General features: G+C 45.5%; 1 protein-coding gene across 2 annotated transcripts in view; it reads left to right on the top strand.

The window, feature by feature from the left end:
- The first annotated feature begins 21601 nt into the window (after positions 1-21601).
- Positions 21602-23947, top strand: part of MYH9 (myosin heavy chain 9) — a 111647-nt gene continuing 109301 nt past the window's right edge. Inside the window, exon 1 of one of the 2 annotated variants that reach the window (XM_083156678.1) lies at positions 21602-21726. The gene's annotated coding sequence lies outside the window, so the exon portion shown is untranslated. Of the gene's footprint in view, positions 21849-23947 lie in introns of both variants that reach the window. The other variant, XM_083156677.1, reaches the window with a different exon arrangement.

The following is a 23947-nucleotide window of genomic DNA, read 5'->3' as shown; positions in this document are numbered from 1 at the left end:
GCTGGCAGTTTCGGAACTGACTTCATGTGTGGTAAGTTGGAGAACCTTGCACAACACAGAAATCAGTCTCCACTGCACTTGTCAGGTGCATCCCTGCTCATTTGCCTATGTCATAGGTGTCTGTGTAGGCTTGAATGGCCTTTTGCGGCTCCTCCTCTAAGTGGGGTAAGCCACTGCAAGATGATTTCCCTGTTTCTCTAAGAGGTTGTTTGGGTTGTCCCTCTTACTGAAACCGGTGGTACACAGTGTAAGGAGCTGGAGTTTTGGAGATGCTGCTGCTACTGTTGCTGTGGAAGTTGATGCATCTACCCAGTGGGCTGTCACAGTCAAATGGTCCTTAGTTTGCCCTGAACCACTTGTCCACATGTCTGTGGTTAAGTGGACAGTGGGTACAACCGCATTTTTTAGGGCACTGAGGACACTTATTTAAACATCTCTGTACATCACGGGTATCGCCTGCCTAGTGAAGTGGAATCTAGACGGGATTTGGTACCGGGGACACAATACCTTCATCAATCTTCTAAATCCCACTCCACTGATGGCAGACACTAGATGCATGGCTAACACAAACATAACTGTCAAGGCCGCAGTTATCTGCTTTGCCATAGGATGACTGCTGTCTTACTTCATCCTCATCGCAAATGACTGTTGGATGGTTAATTACTTAGTGAAAGATGTAGCAGTGTTCCGACTTCCCCTTTGGGATGATGTACAATTCCCAGCAGCAACAGCAGCAAGCGTAGTGCTGCAGGATCCTCTGGAGGAATTCCGTATAGAAGAGGAGTCAGTCATGCTGGTTACATGGCTTGCAGGACTACCTCCGATCTGGATCAGGGAGGAAATTGACGAGGAGTGACTTGCTGGTGTGGTTTTCAGGCGCTTGGATACAACAGGATAAAGGGATTTAGGTGTCCCTGGACTGCTTAAAGTCCTAGCCACAGGTTCTGAACTAAACTGACTTACAGTATGAATGAACTTTAGGATGTCCTTTGGTGGCCAACGGTCTTACCCCTGCTTATTGCAGCATTATATAAGCTACAAATGGCGAAACAATTGTCTGGATCTGGATAAAAATAATTCCAGACCAAAGAGGTGGATATTTTGGCCTTCTGCCCAGGCATGGTGATAGCCTTTTGCATCCCAACAGACAACTGTCTTGCCCAGTGCCTTATTTAAGCAAACCACATCGCCATCAGTAGCATCCTCCTCGTCAACTTCCTCCTCAGCGCCAGTTAAATCAATATCCTCCTCCTGATGTACAACATTGACACCTTCAAAATCAGGAACTGTACTGTGGGTGATCCTTTCAGCATATGCTGCAAATGGTGGAAGGAGCCACCTCTTCCCCTACAGTTATGGGAAGGTCAGGCATCCACCAATACCCTTGTTTACTGTGTTTCTGATGACAGCTTTACTCTCTTAAAATTTCTAGAGGGGGGAGGAGGTGGGCTTTGATCTTCATGTGAGACTGAACCACTGAACAGCCGTTTCTTTCCAACCCCATTTAGAGGTTATTTAAAAATTATTATATGTGGGCTACACAGGAGAGTGCAGCACCGTAGCTAGCTGGCAAGGTGCCCAGGGTAAGGGCCTGTTGCGCGCGCACCCCCCCCCCCCCCCCTTCATTTGCAGTAAATGTAGTATGCTCTCAGATAATAAAAATTCTCATGTTGCGGCATGTGTGCAGCGGGACGGAGAATGGGGGTACATTGACCATGGAGGGAGTGTGTCCCGACTCTGATGCCGCCTGGCCATGACTCACACAGACGATATTATGTGAGCCACGGCTGGGCGTCGCAGCAGTATGAACACAGAACAGAAAGCAGGGATGCTGTTTGCGGTGCACGGCTCCGCAAAAAATCTTTATTTTTTACAATGTACACTGAACTTATACAGTTGTTGGCTGTACCACTGGACTTAACGACAGTACCACTGGACTTAACGACAGTACCACTGGACTTAACGACAGTACCACTGGACTTAACGACAGTACCAATGGACTTTAATGTCCGTGCCACTGGACTAGACATATGCAGCAATATCACTGGACTGGATTTATGTGCGGTATCGCTGGACTTTAACAGCAGTATTACTGGACTTATGCAGCAGTACCAATGGACTTTAACATCAGTGCCACTGGACTTATGCAGAAATATCACTGGACTTGAATTATACAACAGTACCACCAGACTGGAATTAAACAGCAGTTTCAATGGACTGGAATTATACATCACTATCTCTGGACTGGACTTTAATGGCAGTACAAATGGACTTTAACAGCAGTACCACTGGACTCGATTTTTGCAGCAGCAATGGTAGATTCGGGGGGGGGGCGCACCCTGGCCCATGTCGCTAGCCCCTGAGAACTGGAGATACCACTGGGCAAAGCTGGAACATTTTCCCCATAGGATAACATGGGACCAGCTATTCCCCACCTAGTTCCGATATCTGCCAGTCCCCCCTCCCCCCTTTCCCCCAAGCATCTCAGAAGCCTGTGGTTGATCCCATTCGAACCCAAATCGCTGGGCCTTTAATATGATACCCGGCTTATGGGTCATTTGCTTCTGGAGATATTGCGGGTAAACTAAGTTTTTTTATTTCTGAAATGTAATTTCATGGCTGTTCATGTTCTTTGAAGGCAGATTACTCTGGAACCAAAATAATTCAAAGCCCACTCAAAAGTTCTTCAATATGATACTAGTCTCATGAAAATGGGTCAGTTGGTTCTTCCCCCCTCACACCAGAAAATACAGGGACTAGGCTGGTGTGAAAGGAACCAACCCGGGAATGTCCCTGCATGATCCTGGGACCATATTGTAAGTCCCTGCATTTTCTGGTGTGAAAGGGCTTTTGGCGCTCAATGTCCCTCTTTTATGACGCATATTATGCATTTTGGCTTAATCTGTGTAGCATTATGTGAATGTTGGCTCAATTTGTGTATGGCCACACAATAGTACCCCCAATTCAAATTATGCCACACAGTAGTGCAACTTTATTCACATTATATCATGCAATGGTGTCCCTTATTCACGTTACATCACACAGTAGTACCACTTAACCTTATATACATTACTCCTCACATTATTCACATTATACCCATAGAAAATAATCCTGAGAAATTATTATTAGTATTTTAAGCACCTCCATGGCCACACTGCAACCCAGCACGAAGCAGTGTGTGCTGGGCAGAGGAGAAGAGCTGCTGCTGCTGTCACTTAAGGGGAGAGGGCCCGGGGCCCCCACTAGGCCCTTCCAGCAGACTTTGGCCTGGGTAATTTGCAATACCCCTTTCTCTCGGCACCCCTGATAATACCACACAGTAATGCCCCTTACACATGACACATATTATTAATGTCCTTATAAACATAATGCCCCTTACACATTATGCCAACCTTTATTAATGCCCTTCATACACATACAGATGTAGCGGTATTCATCTTTGCAGGTGATGGCGATGGCGTCGCCATCGCCATCCCCTGCCCCGCCGCCATCTGTATGCCGGAAGAGGACGCGCGTCCCCTTCCGACGGTGCTGCCCTCGGTCGCCCGGTGCCCACACCGGGCGACCGCACCCCCCCCCCCCACAGCCTCCTCGGGTCCCCCCCTGCCCCCTCGAGCGAGAGGCGGACAGTATTGCGTCCGCCTCGCCGCCCGGATACTGAGACACGCGTGCGTGGAGGACGCACGCGCGTCTCAGTCAGATAGAGGCGCCGTGTTGCTGGCGATCCGCCAGCAGCATGCTGCTGCCACATCACCAGCAACAACAAGGCCTGCTACATCTGTAATGACACACATAATGCCCCTTACACATATGTTGCACATTATTAATGCTCTTATACACATGACACACATAATGGCCATTACACATATGATGCACATTATTAATGCCCTTATACACATGACACACATAATGCCTGATACACATGTCACACATTATTAATGCATTTATACGTGACACACATAATGCCCCTTACACATATGCTGAACACTGTTGCACAACCAACCCACCCACAGACAGCACTCACACATCCACTAACACTGTGACCTCTGCCTCTGCTTGGATACAGAGGGTTCCTCATACATCTTGCCTCAATAAGCTATGCAGCTCCTGGCCAGTTCTGCTAACGTTGGGTGCCTTTTTTGCTGAAATTTTGTCTTATTTGCATTGTTATGTGACCAGGACACACAAGGAGCTTCCGATTATTAAAATGATATGCGGCATGCCTATATTCTGTGTGTGACTGTGGCTGTACCTGCATACGGAATGCTATGTTACAGTGATTTCCATGAATACACTATTTCATATGCAGATACAGCGTCACTCACACACAGAATATAGGCATGATTTTAATCAGCAGAAGCTGCTGGTGTCCCTAGGCATTCCAAATGCCCTAGGCATTTGCCTAGTTTGCCTATGCCTAACGCCGGCTCTGGGCATACTGGGAACTTTAATAATAATCCAGATGACAGCACTATTTATATGAATAAATAGTTACTATTAACCCAGTGTGTCACATCTCTCATTTTTTCAGTAGAACACCCATGCATAAACTGGCCGATGTGGCAGCTAACTTCATCCTCATAAATTGTGTATTCTGTGTATCAGCTGAAGACTTGTTGTTACATATATATATATATATATATATATGTTTTTTTTATCTAGGAATATGCAAACAATGGGGGCAATTCTGATTCACTTGGAAAGGCACAATCACTCTCTAGTGGACAAAACTTTATGCACTGCAGGTGGGGCTGATGTAACATGTGCAGAGAGAGAGTTACATTTGGGTGGGGGTGTACTTCAAACTGATATCTAAATTGCAGTGTAACAATAAAGCAGACGGTATTTACCCTGCACAGAAACAATAAAACACTCAACTCTAACTCTCTCTGCACATGTTACATCAGCTCCACCTGCAATGCACATGGTTTTGTCCATTAAAGAGTGATTGCGCCTTTCTGAGTGAATCAGAATAATCCCCAATGTTTGTGAGTTCTTTTGCATCTTGTTTACTGCAGCACATAGTTGCCGGGATAGGGTCATTTGGTCTACAACAACTAGGTCGACAAGCATTGAGTTGACACCACTAGGTGGACATGCAGCAAGGTCGACATGGGTCTAGGTCAACATGGGTTTAGGTTGACAGGCAGGGCCGGTGTAAGGCTTCTCAGCACCCTAGGCAAAACTTCAACCTACTGCTCCCCCCCCCCCCCATTCTACCACCGATACCCACTTTCTGGAATGTCAGGGAGGCTCCCAAAAATTGGGCGGTCCACCCAGCCTCCCGGGAGGGTGGGCAAGTCTCCTGCTTTCCCTGGAGGCCTCCCTTTGCCATCCACAATAGAGTACAAGGAGAAGGGGCAGCAATGTGGGGAAGTGTGCCTCAGGGGAAAGAATGGAGGTGAGGTCTTAGAGGTTCCACAGAAGCCACTACAACAAAGATCCTCATAGACATCCTTGATTTTTTTGATAGGCAGACTTCGTGGCACCCCCAAAAATCCTGGCGCCCTAGGCAGCTGCCTAAAGCTGCGTAATGGTAGAGCCGGCCCTGTTGACAGGTCATTAGGTTTACGCAAGCATTAGGTTGGCATGGGCAAGGTCAACAGTCAAAAGGCCGACATGAGTCGACATGTGCCAACAGGCCCTACCATCCACTAGGGCGTGGTGGGAGAATGCCCGAAACATTGCGAGTGCAGCGAGCGATGCGAGGGGATGCAGTGCACTTCAAACTGTGTCCATATCGACAGTGTCGACATTCAGAAAAAAAACAGTAAAAAAAAATTGACCTTTTGACCGTCGACCCAATACTTGTGTCGACCTAATGACCCTCTCGATCTAACCCATGTTGACCTTGCTGCATGTGGACCTAGTGGTGTCGACCCAATGCTTGTCGACCTAATTGTTGTAGAACAAATGATCCACACCCTAGTTGCCTGTCCTCCTGCATTGTACAGGAGACTCCTTGAAATAGTAGTAATCTCCCTCTCTCACTGAAAGGTCTAGCAATCTCCCTGATTTCCCCTAAACCACATTACACAGCGGTTACATTTTTGGGAGGGGAAAAAATATGATATATACTGTATACATTCAAATGGAATCATCAATACCATTTCTCTGCATGGGATATAATGCACACTGATTACTATGAATGAATGCATTTTAAATAAGGTTTCTCATGGCCCCTTATTTGGAAGCATGTGTAAAACACAATAAATGAACAATCCCTAACACATATATGTGTCTTTTCAACAAGTACAGTAGATCTTGCAAACTGCTTTGGGGCTCATGTACATTTAGATGTCTCATTTAATGACGTGCCTCTCAGATGTAGTAGTGCATGTAAACGCTTCTAGGTGCCACCTTCCAGGGCCTGCCCAAGGGCCCCCCATTTCTGGTGCCTCCTTTACAATGTCCCTGAAATACTTTCTCAAACGTAGGTAAGTATGGTTAAATTGCATTTTTAAGTTATTGCATAGGCATCATATTTATTATCACATATAATATGCTGAGTTAGAAGAAAATAAATATCACTCCTGCCGTAGGGCCCCCTAAAACAGGAAGCAATGACACCCTGGGCCACGACTTAATCTGACTCTGGCCCATGTATGGAACTAGACACGCCTTTTGGGTGGTGCATGGTGCCCCCTCAGCAGGGTGCCATGCAAAATTTTAATACCAACTATAATCTTCATTTTTTTCAAAAGTATGCTGTAGCAGCTTTGAGAGGAGCCAGATTAAGGGGCTTATATACCAAGCTTCTGAAGAAGAGATCTACTACATCATTTTATGGGTTTTTGGTATTTACTAATAAGCAGGGTACACACTGCACAATGTGCAAATTATGCAATGGTTGTCCCGATCTCCCTTATATTGCCAGACAATATAGTGCATCATACCTCCCAACTTTTGGATGTCGGGGCTCAGGACTCCTGGGGGTATGGCCTCGTGGGAATGGCCGCAATTGAAAAACTACCTGTTTTGCCACTTGGTGTCTTGGCCAGAGCTCTATGAGCTGCTTGCAATGCGCCCTGTCCCTCTATCTCTGGGAATAGAGGCTGTGAGCATGTGTATAACCTCTGTTCACCGCTGACAGGGAGGGGAACTCCCAACTGCCCCACCACACTGTGGGACACTGGCAGCCCTGGTTGAGATGCGAGGCAGTCCCAAAAAAAGGGACTGCCTTGGGCAAATAGGGACAGTTGGGAGGTATGGTACATATACGCTGTGCAGTCCTAACCTGAATATACACTATAAGACCAAATGTGATCCTTAAGGTACGTGTGCCGATATTTTTAACAATCGGAAATATTGGCACATTTGGACAAGAGTAGGTAAAATTTACATTTGACCTATTTAATCTTTTCAACTGTCGGAAATGTTCCAAAGGTCAGAAAGTCAGTGGATCAGCGAAAAATGGCCACAGATTGATAAAAAGGGCTTTTTGTCAATGTAGATTTGACTTTTAACAAAGTTGAATCTGCATGGGTGACAATGGGGCCGAACACAGACACATTAAATAGGTGTGTCTCAATATTTCCGACAGCCTTCACACATTATATATACCTCCCTAAAGGGTAAATTTACTAAGATGGGAGTTCTATTGTCTTCTAGAAGGTGCTAAATAGATACAAAGTAGAATCTGATTATCTGCTATGGGCAACATACAGATGTAGCACCTCTCAGCCAGCTCAGGGAATCCCCAGGCTCCCTGAGCTGGCGCAGGCTGGCGAAGAGGCGCTGCATCTGACGGGGATGCACGAGCATCTCACACTCGCCCCCTTCACACGGCAGTGGCAATTGGCAAGCAACTCTAATGAGAGCTGCTCCGTCTGTACCATCTTCAATAGAACTTGCATCTTAGTAAGTTTCCCCCTAAAGGTCTCCCTAAATGTCCACATTTCAGGTATATCTATGGCTCAGCAAAGATAGTTAAATTGACTGAGGTGCTAATTAAGTCACCTGTGGACAAGCATGGATATACATTAAACCTAGACAGTTAGGGTGCCTTAAGGTCCACCTTTGGGAACCTCTGCAGTACCATAGTTTTATTCGAACCAAAAAGCTTGGACAGATAACCTGTCCAGTCTTCCTGGTTGGAAGAAGTTCCAAATGCTAATGTGGAGCTGGAGCAATAGCTGCATCCCTCTGATCCAGTTAAACCCAAATAAAAGAAAGAATACAATATAGATATAAATGGATCACATACAATACAATTATTCTGTAGAACAGTGGTTCGAAAACCACCCAAAATGGGTCACAACCATTTCAGGATGGGGAAAAAATTCCAAGTTACTGACTATCAGGCTGATGACTTCTCTAATCTCTCAATCAGTGATCCAAGAAGTCTAAAAAATCATTTGAATTGTCTCTTGAGGTGGCTATACTCTAGGGCAGTGATGGCTAACCTTGACACTCCCAGCATGCCCTGCATCAGTTTTTACTATTTGGCCATGCTAAAACTGATGCAGGGCATGCTGGGATGTGTAGTTTGACAACAGCTGGAGTGTCAAGGTTAGCCATCACTGCACTGGGGCACAGGTTCTCAAAGTCTGTCCTCAGGACCCCACACGGGTGTGGTATGCCGTTCCGACAGTCGAGATCCCAACAGTCATGAGCCCGACATCGGGACCGAGGACCGCTGGTCGGTTACCTAGAGGGTTATACCAGATGCTCCACGGCACAGTCTGAGGATCCTGTCACCCTGAGGGGTATTTTGCCTGTTTTTATCAACCACATGTGAGTGTAATAAAGAATTGTTAATTTTATTATAAACAAACGGTGTTGCACTATATATCTTTCATTGAGTCCCTAGGGAACATATATGTGGAGGATCATGCTGGAGTGAAAGAAAAAGACCCATTGATATGTGCATTTTATCTTATGGAATGTGAGTGCACTGAATAACAAATTATCATTGCTCCACGTTTAAACATTGCTGCACTATGGTCGTCTCTTTTCTTGTTTGAGTTTCTTTTAGATCCAAAAGAACTCCATTTTTGAGTATATTACTCATTGGGCAGTATTCAATGAGAAAAGTTCTCCGTGTTTTGTGGAGAACTTGTGCTTTGTTCTCCTTGGACGGAGAATTTTGCTCTCCAAAAGCGAGCAACCCTATTCAATGTGAAATGTTCTCCGTCTTTCTAAGTGACTTTCTCCGTGTCTCTCCGTGTAGCAATTCTCCATCTTTTGATGGAGAGCTGGAATGTGAACTTTTAAACTAAAAGGTTTTTTTAAGAAATTTTGGTGTCAAAAAATCAGTTTTTTTTTCTGTGAAGGGGCATGTTATTTTTATTCATGTGCTTATAGCACATGAATATATATTTAATTAAAAAATATATATTTTTTTAAATTTTTTTTTTTTTTTTTACACAGTGCAGCCAGCAGGGGGCCGGAGCGCTCGAGCCGCTCATTAGATATTCATATATTCACTGCACCCGAACGTAACTATGCACGAACGGTGCAGTGAATACTGGGTCCCCCACTGGCTATAGGGGGGGGGCAGCCTGTGCTGCCTGTGTTCTGGAGAGCCCCCCCTCCCCTCCACAGTCCTCTGGAGCAGCCAGGGAGACTTTAATCTCTCTGGCTGCTTCCAGCTCCCTGAAAGCTCCCTGCTCCCTGCAGGGGTTAAGACTCTCCGCGAGTGGCGGAGAGCATCAGCCACATTGAATAGAGGGAGCAGGAGTGGCAGAGAGCCCTCCGGAACATGGAGAGTGCATGGAGAGCGAAATAAAACGCTCTCCATGCACGGAGAACTTTTTCATTGAATACTGCCCATTGTGTAAGTGATATATACATTTATTTGTGTGAAAACTCGCCAGTGGATCTACAAAACTTTGTTGTATTCTATGTCTGTTTGAGCTTTTGTGGTGAAGGCTTTATTGTATTTCCTGGGCAGAGTGTCACTAATTGCGCTGTGGGTGGTTCAGTAAAAATCTTTTTCTATCCTATTGCTGTTTCACCATCACTGAACACCCTAGCTGCATGATGTTCTCATTTAGAGAAAATAGGAGGGATCTCCTGAAAGATTTGTTTAATAGTGATATACAGTCTAGTGTCTCTGATACAGATCTTTCCACAACTATGAAAAAATTAGAAAATCTAATATTAAAAGAGAACCGATGTTGGTGGGAAATAAGTACACTAGAAAAGTATTTGTATGAGAATTTAGTACCGAGAGGTCTAAAAATCCAAAAGTCACCATCCTTTCCCCCAACTAATGGGGTTTTTAAAAAAGACTGGGACTTAATATTAGAACAATGTTCGATAAAATTAATGGGTTTAATTGTAAGAGAACGAAAAAGGAACCTTACCGAATTTAATGAGGAAATTACCAAGATACAGAAAACATTGGAGCCATTAAAGGAATTAGAGCAGTGGTGGCCAACCTGTGGCTCTTGAGCCTCATGCGGCTCTCCCCCTTGTAAAGTGCGGCTCCTGCTCCCACTGCTGCCCGCCGCCCACCGTCTGTCCCAGTCCTTCCTGCTGCCGGTTCCCTGAATCCCTTCTCCTTCTGAGGGGAGGAGAGCGCGCATCGCGCATCTCTCCTACCCCTTACTGTGCATCCTTGTGACTGGGCCGTCCGCCAATCGGAGCTCGTGAGCCAGCAGCCAATCAGGAGCCGGCCAGTGAGTTTTGATTGGTGGGCGGCCCAGTCACAGGGAAGTGAGGGGGAAGGAGACGCACGGTGTGCTTTGCTCTCCTCCCATCGGTGACATGACAGGACTGCAGGGGGAAGCCAGACTGTCCTCTCCCCGCCCGGCAGCAGCAGCAACAACGGTGAGTGCTGCTGCTGGGAAATTTGCACTGTGGGGGCATAGCAGTTTGTGGCACTGTGGGGGCATAGCAGTTTGTGGCACTGTGGGGGCATAGCAGTTTGTGGCACTGTGGGGCATAGCAGTTTGTGGCACTGTGGGGGCATACCAGCTTTTTAGCACTGTGGGGGCATACCCGGCACCGTGTGGTGCATACCTGGCACTGTTGGGGGCATATGTGTATCTGGCACTATTGGGGGCATATGTATATACGGCACTGCACTATTGGAGGCATATTTGTATCACACCCACCCAAGGGGTCAAAATAGGCTACGCCCCTTTTTTTGGCGCATGCGCCTTCGGCGCGCGCATGATGTCGGCTCTTTACCTCTGACCGGTTGGCCACCCCTAAATTAGAGGATTATAAAAGAATAGAAATAGAAATTATGAAAAAATTAAATAAAGAAACAGGAGAGTTACCTTCATTCCAGGTCAATCAATCTGCGTTGGGTCAATATCTGCCTTCCGGACTGCCTCATGGTGAATTTTATATCCTTAAATGTTAAGGGGCTAAACTCCCCGCAGAAACGGAAGTTAGCCTTAAATTCCTTCTATAAAATGAAAGCCGATATCGTTGCATTGCAGGAAACACATTTCATTAAATCGGCTCCGCACAAATTTTTTGACAATAGGTTCCCCCAGTGCTACATGGCGAATGGTCCTCTAAAAAAAGCGGGAGTCGCTATATTGGTTTCCTCTAGATTGTTCTCTTTCGGTTGAATCCCAGGTGGCAGATCCGGAGGGCAGATACCTAGTGTTGATTGGCAAATTAGAAGACTCTGAAGTAACGTTGGTTTCATGCTATGCCCCTAACACCGGGCAACTCAATTTCTGCAGGAAACTTTGTGCTATAGTTAAGCAACACTCCAGAGGAGCTGTTATCTTAATGGGTGATTTTAACATGGTGCTTGACGCCACGGTTGATAAATCTAAGCCTATTGGAGGTCGCCCCCAGTCTACATCCCCCCTTCTAAATCCTTAGGATTTCGTCAGCTATTAGGGGAATATGGCCTATTTGATGTCCCCCCGGGCCCCTGGCGGCTGGGCGCCCACACCCTGTCTAACCCAGAAGCTTGCAATGCCATCAAGACATCCCTGTCAAATTTTATTGCATCCAATAGCCCGGAGGATACTAGTGTCTTTAATCACTGGTGTGCGCTAAAAGCTGTTATAAGAGGCTCAGCCATTCAGGTTGCTTCTAGGATCAAACGAGCTCAATCCGCTGAAGCTAGGCATTGTGAGGCTGAAGTTATTAAGCTGGAGCAGGAGCATAAATCCCATCCGAGGGACTCGCAAACCCTCAACTCTCTCCTTAGTGCACGAGAAAAATTGAGTGCGTTATCCCTTAGAACAGTTACCAAGAACCTTTTTAAATTAAACCAGAGATTTTATGTGTTGGGCAATAAGGCTAGAAAACTCAGGGGACGTCAGGCTAAAGCTAGGATACACGGTGTTCACAATGCAGCGGGGTTAAAAATATCTGACCCATTTGAAATAGCCAACACCTTTGCAGAATATTATTCTGGGCTCTATAATTTGAAATCTGACGCTGAGACCCCCCAGCCCACTGTCTCTGAGATTGAGAATTTTTTGGCGGATGTCTCCCTTCCGAGCTTGGAGCCAGGAGTGACCGATGCTCTATGCTCTCCGTGGAGTTTAGCGGAGGTTGAGGCGGCCATTGATTCTCTACCTAGAGATAAGGCCCCGGGACCAGACGGGTACCCTTCTAATTTTTACAAACATTTTAAATCTACTATAGCGCCAATTCTCCTTAATGTGTTTAATAAAGCTTCTGAGGCGGGAAACTTTCGTAAAGAGATGCTAGAGGCACGGATTGTCACTATTCCCAAGCCGGGTAAACCCCCCACGGCAGTACAAAATTATAGACCAATAGCCCTTCTGAACACCGACCTCAAGTTATATGCTAAGCTAAGCTTATAGCTAATAGACTAGGCCCTCTTTTGCCTTCTCTTATTGCAGCAGACCAGGTTGGCTTTGTACCGGGCAGGCAGGCCCCGGACAACATCCGTAGAGTACTTAATATTGTAGAGAGCTGTGAATATGAAAAGACCTCTTTGTTAATTCTGTCCCTGGACGCCGAAAAAGCGTTCGACAGATTACACTGGAGGTACCTTAAAGCAGTACTCCTTAAATATGGATTCTCGGGTAGATTCCTAGATGCACTTTATTCCTCCACGAGGGTGTTTACTAACGGTTGTCTTTCTAATCTGTTCAATATAACAAATGGCACCAGACAAGGTTGCCCCCTTTCTCCACTCATATTCGCCCTAGCTATGGAGCCTTTAGCGGAGAAAATTAGGAGCTCTGCCCGCATAGAGGCACCCGAACTGGGAGGGATAAACCATAAAATTAGCTTATTCGCGGACGATGTCTTGTTGTGCTTATTTAACCCAGAGACCTCGCTATGCGAGCTTCACAAAGTTCTGTCCCTCTACTCTAGTGTATCATATTACAAATTAAATACCACTAAGTCCGAAGCCCTCCCTATTAACATTCCCTTAGAGAGAGTGAAGCGACTGAAAGATCAATATCGATATGCCTGGAAATTGACCTTGATTAAATATCTAGGTGTCCAAATCGCTAGGGCCCCTGATATTTTTCTGTGCAATTATAAGCCTCTACTAGGAGCATTAGAAAAATTAATAGGGGAATGGAGTCTCCATGAAATCTCATGGTTGGGCCGCATCGCAGCAGCCAAGATGGTGCTGCTCCCGAAGATATTGTATCTGTTTAGGGCCATACCAAGAGTTCCCCCTAAATCCTATTTTTTGGAATTTAATAAACTATTTGCCAGATATATCTGGAAAGGATCTAGACCTCGCATAGCTAAGCAAGTCCTTATTCTCCCTAAACAGCTGGGTGGGGTGGCATACCCGGATCTGGGGTGTTACTTCTCAGCCTGTGTGTTGAACCAGGCTAGGGACTGGTTCGCCACTGGGCAGGTGAAACCTTGGGTGTCTATAGAGCAGTCCTTTCTGCCTAAAGTCCGCCTGTCGGAGCTGTTCTGGCTGTCTAGGGGGAAAATTCCCTCCTGGGGAGGACCAGGAAGCTCAATAAGAGATACCCTACTAATCTGGCATGACTTATTAGCAAAAGACGCTGAGGTCTCCCTGCCCAGCACAGATTTGGCCATATTAACTATAGCGTCCCTCATTCCCAACTTGAAATTAGATAACTGGGTAACAAACGGTATATCCACACTTAGAGATATTTGTCCAGCTGGTAATCTAATGCCCTTCACAGAAATCTCAGAGAAATTTGATATACCATGACAAGATTTTTATAAGTATCTACAGCTAAGACACTGGCTGACCGCATATATAGGTAGACCAGTAGTCTCACTTTCCTTTCCTAAAAGACTGGTCCTGGCCCTGACCTCGCAGAACAATAAAGGAGGCATCTCTAGATGGTACAACGTTCTAGTCAGTAGATTACAGCCGGATAAATTACTATTCCAGGTCAGATGGGAGACTAAATTGGGTAGGACCCTTACTAGGGAAGAATGGGATTGTATTGTTCTCTCCTGCTTTAAGATTTCTAAGTGTTTAAGCCATTCGGAAATGTTTTACAAGCTGTGCCATAGAGCTTATTTCACCCCCCGGCGGTTACATTCAATTTGGCCGTCGGTCTCTAACCTCTGCTGGAGATGGTGTGGATCCGTTGGGTCTCTCCTGCGTATATTCTGGGACTGTCCAAAATTGCGACCGGTGTGGGTGGAAGTGTTTGCCCTGATGGGAGAAATTGTAGGTATTCATCTCCCTATGGATCCAGTTGTTGCGCTGTTCCACTTATCTCCCTCCATCCCAGAACAGGATAGCTATTTGATAGGTCAGATCCTAATAGCCACTAAAGCAGCGACTGGAAGGCCAGTACTGGAAGTCCCTGGAGACTCCCGATATTCATCTTATTTTAGGTAAAATACATAAACACTATCTATTTGACTGTAAATATTCCTCCTCCGCCAACTCTATACAATATAAGTGGCTCAAGTGGTGTACTTATAGAGAGAAAAGAAACCTTCCACTTGGAATCTCCTTTCAGGTGGACCATGCCTCAATACTGTCTACTGTCTCTGTTGTTATATGAATTATTGCCCTGGATTCCCTTTCCCCTACCTTCCACTTTCCCACTTGTCTCCACCCTCGTGTGTCTGTCCTTTGAGGCTTTCTGTGTCTGTCTGCATGTCTTTATATCTCTGTCATTTGTCTAGTTCCCCCCCCCCGGTTTATTTTGGTCAGATTTTCTAGAGTCCTAGAGTCCCTTAAAAAACAAAAAGAGGTCATAATAAAACCAATAAGGGTGGAGGGGTGGTCCTTATGGATGTGGAGAACTATATTATGGAGATCGATAAACAATTGGGAGATGGGAAAACCTATGAAAAATTGAAGAGTGACCCATTAACACATATTTCGAAGTCATTACTTGTGTTAACTACTAAAGCTTTGGAAAGAAAGTGATTTCTAAACAAGAATTCGAATACTTGAATATAACTGATGCATCTACCCCAACAATTTATGTTCTCCCAAAAATCCATAAGGACCCCCTCCACCCACCCGGCAGACACATAATCTCTGGGACAAATAGCATTTCTTCAAATTTGTCAGCGTTAGTTGACAATTATTTGCAACCCTTGGTGAAGAAAACTCATGCATACATTAAGGACTCTAATGAGGTATTACAATTATTGGATGAGGTCAGATGGAATGAGAATTACACCATGGTTACTGCTGATGTATCTACCCTGTACACCATAATCCAAGAGGAGAAGGGTGTAGAAGCAGTCCAATAGTTCTTAAATCAAACCAATTATTCCGAAGACCTAAAAAACTTCATCATTGAGAGTATTAGATTTATCTTACAAAATAATTATTTTTATTTTAATGGTCATTATTATATCCAACGCGTTGGCACTGCTATGGGCACCAGGTTTGCCCCCAGCTATGCAAACCTCTTCATGTCATATTGGGAGATTCAGTCCATATGGCATGGGGAGGAGCTGGGGTCAGGCCTGGTGCTCTGGCGTCGATTTATCGATGACGTCTTGTTTCTCTGGGACGGTAGTCCCCCACATTTGGATTCCTTCTGTGAAAATCTTAATGAAAATAATTATGATATTAAATTGACCAAATATGTTTATTGGATCTATGTCTATACGTTAAAGAAAATGTGCTACACACAAAAATATATAGAAAACCAACTGACTCAAATAGCCTAATAGAGAAATCAAGCCAGCACCACGAAAACTGGTTGAATGGCATCCCGTATAGCCAGTTTTTGCGGGTTAGAAGAAGCTGTACAGAACAACCTATCTATCGTGAACAAGTGCAACAAATGAGTTCCCATTTTTTAGAAAAAGGTTATTCTGTGGATTTAGTAGAAGAAGCCCAAAAGAAGGTTGATATGATAGATAGGACGACCTTATTATCAAAAACTAGACCACCAAAAAAAATCAGATGAAAAGTTACAGTGGTCTTTCATCAGCAAGTATCACTGCCAAAATAAGGAAATTGAAAACATCTTTAGAAAAAATTGGACGATACTACAAAAAGATCCTATCAAAAATTCTACCTGATCGACCGGGTTTTGTATATAGACGTTCCAAAACTATAAAGGACACAGTGGTAAAAAGTGCACTAGAAGTCCCATAAAGAAACAGTGTTAGGAGTCAAGGCTTCCATTGCTGCGGACTTTGCCTAATGTGCCGTACAACTAAAGGTGTGAGTAAAATCAAGGATTTTGAAGTAAAATCTCAGAAATACATGATTAAAGATTTCCTCACCTGTAATACAAGGAATTTAGTCTATGCCTTAGAATATAAATGTGGGTTAGTCTACATAGGCAAGACAACCAGATGTCTAAAAACCCGGTTATCGGAGTACATTTATAATATTAAAAAAGGGCTTGAGAGTCATACGGTTTCTGCACACTTTAAGAGGGTACACAGCTCAAACCCCAGTTGTATAAAATCTTTTTGGGGTATCCAGTCCATCAGCTCTAACTGACGTTATAACAATTTAGATACTAGACTAGCCAGAGCTGAAATGGAATGGATCTATAAGTTACATACTTTGGTACCACATGGTTTAAACAGTGATTTCGAACTGAAATGGTTTTTGTAGCTGTGTGCCCTTTTATTGTAATTATATCCTCTATTTCCTCTTTTTGTACTTTTGTAATTTTGTAATCAAATGTATTTTATCATTGTATTTATTAGTGTAACTAATGTATTTTCCCCATGTATTTTTTATATTTCATATCTGATTATGGACGCTCAATAAATCCTGCACATTGCACTTTATCTCGGAATGTATTGAGAACGGACTTAAAATGGAGGTGCGTTCCAAACAAGAGACTATGCGTTCCAAAGTCCGGAGATATCAAAGATACCTTATCCGGCATGAATGATCTGTAAATGGACTTAAAAATGGAGTTGCGTTCCAAAGGATGTTTTGATACGTTCCAATGGACCGGAAATGACGGCACAACACTATCAAACTGACCGGAACGTCACTTCCGGTTTCGTAAACCCGGAAGTGAGCGGCTGGATAAATGTACCAGCTGTTGTAAGTTTGTAATTGGAGGGGGAATAAAAAGGCCCCATCCGATGGTGTCCATTAGGCTTCTGAGGAAGGGCTTTACCTGCCCGAAAGCGCGCTTAAGCTGGATGAACACCACCGAACGGACCCTATTCTGAGGCCAATGAAGGAAGCTGTATCGCCGCTGAGGACTGCTGGTCGGTTACCTAGAGGGTTATACCAGATGCTCCACGGCACAGTCTGAGGATCCTGTCACCCTGAGGGGTATTTTGCCTGTTTTTATCAACCACATGTGAGTGTAATAAAGAATTGTTAATTTTATTATAAACAAACGGTGTTGCACTATGTATCTTTCATCGAGTCCCTAGGGAACATATATGTGGAGGATCATGCTGGAGTGAAAGAAAAAGACCCATTGATATGCGCATTTTATCTTATGGAATGTGAGTGCACTGAATAACAAATTATCATTGCTCCACGTTTAAACATTGCTGCACTATGGTCGTCTCTTTTCTTGTTTGAGTTTCTTTTAGATCCAAAAGAACTCAATTTTTGAGTATATTATTCATTGTGTAAGTGATATATACATTTATTTGTGTGAAAAGTCGCCAGTGGATCTACAAAACTTTGTTGTATTCTATGTCTGTTTGAGCTTTTGTGGGGAAGGCTTTATTGTATTTCCTGGGCAGAGTGTCACTAATTGCGCTGTGGGTGGTTCAGTAAAAATCTTTTTCAGTCCGGTAATTAAGCCTGGTGTCCGGGAACAAGAGACAGGAGGGAGACGTGCTGCACACCATGTGCTGCCGCCAGGAGGGAGACGTGCTGCGCACTCCCGCCGAGAGAGAGAGACAGCTAAATGAGCAGGTCGGTCAACCAATTGGCTGCTGCTCCGCAAGCTGGCGCGAGATTTCAAATAGCGCAGCAGACCTGCTCTGGTCACTGGTGTATGATACCACCACCAGGCTGCGCAGCAACGCGCTCTGCCTAGCTCCGGCTGTCTGTTGCCTTCTGTCATTAAATCCCATTGGCAACGAGAATTTACACTCCACCTTGGCAATGAGTATTTGCACTCCCCCTTGGAGGGATACAGTCATTAAGTATACACCAACTAGGTCGACAAGCATTGGGTCGACACCACTAAGTCAACATGTGTCTAGGTCGACATGGGTCTAGTTCAGGGGTAGCCAACTCCAGTCCTCAAGAGCTACCAACAGTTCATGTTTTCCAGCTCACCTCACAGGTACACAGGTACACAGGTGCACTCATTACTGACTTACACATGTGAAAAGATCCACAAGTGGAGCCAATTACTTCACTTGTGATTCTGTGAGGAGACATGGAAAACGTTAAATGTTGGCTACCCCTGGTCTAGGTTAACAGCTCATTAAGTCAGCATGAGCTGACATGTGACAACATGCAGTATTTCATGTCCTACCATCCAATAGGGCATGGTTGGAGAATAAAATAGTGTGCCGAGTGTAGCGACTGTGTCGACATTCAGGTGAAAAAAACATGAAAAACCCCATGTCAACCTTTTGACTGTCGACCTTGCCCATGTTGACCTAATGCTTGTGTCGACCTAATATCCTGTCGACCTAGACTCATGTCAACCTAGACACATGTCGACCATGACCCATGTTGACCTAGACCCATGTCAACCTTGCTGCCTTTCGACCTAGTGGTGTCGACCCAATGCTTGTCGACCTAGTTGGTGTAGACCTAACAACCCACACCCTCCTTGGCAACAAGCATTTGCAACTCCCCCATGGCAACGAGCATGAAGGCCCTGGCATTGAGCATGAAGGCATGGGCATCGAGCGAGAAACCACAAGCAATTAACAAGTAGGTAAGCGGCACTTATATGGCATAATATGTAATAGCCACTACAGTGTGTGGTATATGTAATGGGTATTACAGTGTGTGGCATAATGTATAATAGAAAGTACGATGTTTGGGATAACATTTAATGGGCATTACAGTGTTTGGTCTAACTTTTAATGGGCATCAGTGTGTGGCATAATGTGTAATGGGCAGTATAATATATGGGATAATGTGTAATGGGCATTACGGTGTGTGGCATAACGTGTAATGGGAATTATGGCATGTGGTATACTATGCTAACTCATATAGTGCACACATATTCTGCAGCGCTTTACAGAGAATATTTGAACATTCACATCAGTCCCTGCCCCAGTGGAGCTTAAAATCTATATTCCCTCCTACCACATGTATTCAAACATTTGAATTTGAGGGTTCATTTGTTGGGAGCCAATTACCAGTATATTTTTGGATTGTGGGAAGGTACTCTTTACCTAGAAGGGCGCCCAAGATTTTGATCGTGGGCATCGTAAGGGTAAAAAATCGCGTCGGTCGCATCGCATGCGACCAAAAAATCGCATGCGATGCGACCGACGCGATGGCCACGATTTCCCATAGGGAACAATGTTAAATGTCCCAATTGACCCGATTTTCCATAGGGAACAGTGTTAAATGGCCCACAAAGGACAAATTATCACCCTGAAGTGTGAAATGGCCCCCCCAATTGTTAACGCCACCCCACGATGAAACACAGAAGGAACATACGTCACACCGACGTGGGGTGGCGTTAACAATTGGGGGGGCCATTTCACACTTCAGGGTGATAATTTGTCCTTTGTGGGCCATTTAACACTGTTCCCTATGGAAAATCGGGTCAATTGGGACATTTAACATTGTTCCCTATGGGAAATCGTGGCCATCGCGTCGGTCGCATCGCATGCGATTTTTTGGTCGGCGTGGAGTTGAGAATAGAAAGTGTGGCGATCGCAGCGTGCCCCGCGAGGGGACGCGGACACCTTTACAGGTATACGCGTCCCCTCGCGGGCTTCACAGGTGTCCGCGTCCGCTCGCCACGCTTCGGGCTCTGTGGCTCGCCACACTTTCTATTCTCAACTCCACACCGACGTGGATAGTGGGGGTATGAAAAGGTCGTAGGACGCGTACCGCCGCCGCTCGCCACGCTTCGGGTTGACGTTGATCGTGGGGTGGCGTTAACAATTGGGGGGGCCATTTCACACTTCAGGATGGCTATTTGGCCTCTGTGGGCCTTTTAACATTGTTCCCTATGGAAAATCGGGTCAATTGGGACATTTAACATTGTTCCCTATGGGATGCGATGACCGCGATGGGCGCCCCTCTAGGTAAAGAGTACGGTGGGAAGAAACCAATGCAAGTACGGGGAGAATATACAGTTAGGTCCGTGGTGGGAATTGATCCCATGAACGTGCTGTGAGGCAGTAATGCTAAACATTACACCATCCATACTGCCAGCAATAGAAGCAAAGGTTAAATTAAAAAAATAAAAAAACATGTTAAGGCTGGTCAAGGGGTGGGGCTGAGGGAGGGTCAGTGGATGGGCTGTGGGTGTGTCAAGGGGCAGGACACTGTACAGGAATCTTTTTATAATTTCAGGTGTCAAATTTGTGGCCCCAGACACGTTAACTCTTGCAAAACTACAGCTACTTATTCAAAATGGTAAATTATCATATGGTGTAGGGTATGGGTAAAACCCGGACCAGGGGGGTGTCCTGTCCGCGGGGCTGCCTGTGACACCTCTCACCAGGTAGAAGAGGGGGGGTAGAATAAAGCCTCCCTGTATGGTCCGGGCATGTAGCAAAAACAGGACGGCCCGGACCACACCGGGAGGCTGTTAATCTCCCCCATGACCCTGGTGATAGCTATCATAGGGACCCCCCACAAGACACCCCCCGAACAGGACACCCCCCGGACCGGACCCTTCAAGCTCTGGACTGCAGATTTTGATGTCCTGTCCGGCGGTCCGGAGTTAGGTCCGGGTCCGGTTTTTACATAGTCCCTATGGTGTATACCGTGTATGTGCCTACTTTACCATTGTGTTTCATGCCCAAACCAGACTGGGCCAGACAAAATGCAAGCGGGTCATATGCTAGTGATCACTGTTGATTTCAGGTGTCAAATTTGTGGCTCAAGACTCATTAACCCTAGCAAAACTGAATGTTTGAATAAGAAGCAAAATAAAACTGTCCGATTAAAAAGCCTCATTGTCCACGGTGAGTTTCCATTTTATAGCTGTTACACCTTTGCCCCACTACTATGACCGTAAAAGCGTCTAACAGTCAGGTTTTATAGACAGTCATTAGTCTACATTAGTCACTCTGAGGTGTGATTGGACAAGCAACTACCGGGCCTGCAAACTTTCCAGTCACTCAAGACATTGCTGAAGTCGCTAATTGGGCAGTTGAGGTGACAGGCAGACACACATCCCGCCTTCTCCCACAACCACGCCCGCGACTGTGGGTTCGGTCAAGCAGTACACTCCCTGGTTCAAATCTGCGCCGCCGGTGAGTTTAGTTGCTCTTTGGTTTCCGCAGTATTGGGATCGCGTTGGGCTTGTTGAGCGCGGAGTCTCCCAAAGTGCTGTCGCCGCCTTCGTTGTGACTGTGGCCGGACGCCCTGTCCTCAGGTATCAATCGTCCGCTTCTTATCAATGCATGACTCAGGCTCTGGAGTTGTGCACTTAGCAGCTTATCTAGCCTTTATGTATCTGTTGGTTTCACTGTCGTCTACGTTGTGCTTACATGTTTATATACGTATCCTTTATAAATGACGGGTGCTCTTGTCCTAGGCTGCTATTTTCTGTAGGTGTTCTGGCAGCGCTGTAGTCTGCTAGCGATGAGGTGACCAGAAGTGTTACTGACCACTCCTACGGGCATGACTGCGTGTGCTGTGTGACAGCTGCCGCCTGGGTGTATGGCCGGTTACAGGATAGAAGCATGTTCCTACATGGTACATGTGTGCACAAAGCTTTTATTCTGTTTTTGGTGTACGTCGTCTTTAAGTATTTGATAATGTACAGTAGATGTGATCTGATCTCCTATAAAGTGTCTCATTAATAACTTGTCTGTATTCACTCAGGGCTCGCCGACCCGGTTAGCCCCCAGGCGATGTGCTATGTACGAACACCAGGCTGTCGGTGTTCTATCCGTACTTCTGCCACGCAGATTCTAATTTCCCTTCACTATAACCGCCCATAGGCTTTATCTTCAGGTCGCCTGTGATTATTATGGTGCCTGCTCCGTAGAGCAGTCCTGCGACCTGTGACGTATGTTCCTTCTGTGTTTCTATGTGGTAAATGGGTATGTTCCGCATGATCTTGTTACACGTGTGTTCTATATGTTGGTGTGCACGTGATGGCTTTTGAGGAGCTCCCCCGGGCGAAGTGAGGTCAGGTCACCGAGGTATGCTGCATGGAACGAAACAAAGCTAAAGTTGCAGATCGTCCGTGCAGGGCCCTGCAGAACAGCGGCGGTGGGGGTGTATGCAGAGCAATATGAAGCCAGGGCGTGGGATGGGGGGGGGAGGGGGCACTTCCTGTTCTATCATCTTTGCTTACAGGGGAGCGATTTCTCAAGAAAGGCAGGTCAGGTGGTTTTGTAACATACGACACGTATGTTACAGACTACCTTTCTGCGGTGCTCTAACTTTCCTTGTTAGGCGGACGCGGGAAATGTCGGTCTATACATAAAAAAAGTTACATATCCTGCAGAATAACCTACAGACAAACGTAATCCACCTTTTCCTATCTGAACGTCGTAACTTCCTTTTTCAGTAGTGGTTTACTTGCCACACCCAGTCCCGAGTACAACTTATCACTTCGTGTTTAAATATTCCGTAAGATATTTCAGTTTACTGTCTAATTTTGTAACAAAATAGAAATGCCACATCTAAGGATGAATACCAGGAAACGTTTCTGAATGCTGAGTGTGGTGCTGCAATTGGGTCTGTTGTGAAACATCAGCTACAGATAGCTAAGATTTTTTTTTTCCAATATATTTATATGAAACCTACCTGTTGCTAAAGTCCATTTGAAAAGGACTGTCCAGATGAGATATCGGTAAGGTCCATGCTCTGAACAGGTCAAGGGCTTTTGCAATCAAACCTTTGAATGTGCAGTTTTTGATAGAATTGTTTGTTTTTCTCATATGCACCTAGCTCCAGAATGATACCTATTTTAAAACTTTAACATAGGGATTGCCATCGATGAATCCATCACCGATGGTTTATGGCCTTTGTCAAATAATTTTGCCATCAATGTGGGAGAACCAGATCGTTTCCTGACATCGATGGCACAGTAAAAACAATGTTTCCTTTTTTTATTATTCCCAAGGTGCCGGGACACGAGTACAGCTCTGCCCTGACAACCCAGAACCCCCGCCCCCACATTCTGATTGGCTTTTGAGATAGTTGGTCAAAGAGCTAAATTATCATTGTCCATTACAAGGTTTATAACTATTGATAGGTTGTGGTGGAATCACCATTGATGGCAACTGCACCAATGGCCATCCCTACTTGAGCACAATGGGACGCAATAGAACAGGGCTCGACAAATCCCGGGCGCCACGGCGACTAGAATTTCCTCCCTGTGATCCTGTGAGGGGTGTGCCGGGTTGGCAAATACACACGTGGGAAGAATGTTGCAGGCGCCCTGATTTGCAGCATGGCAGAGCCGGGTACCCACGCTGCTCCCTGTGGCCTGCTGCCGGAGCGCTCCTCCCTGGTCCA

Source organism: Crinia signifera, chromosome 8 (genome assembly GCF_055691185.1).
Source record: "Crinia signifera chromosome 8, ASM5569118v1, whole genome shotgun sequence".
Lineage (NCBI taxonomy): Eukaryota > Metazoa > Chordata > Amphibia > Anura > Myobatrachidae > Crinia > Crinia signifera.
This window is presented reverse-complemented; position numbering and strand designations above follow the sequence as displayed.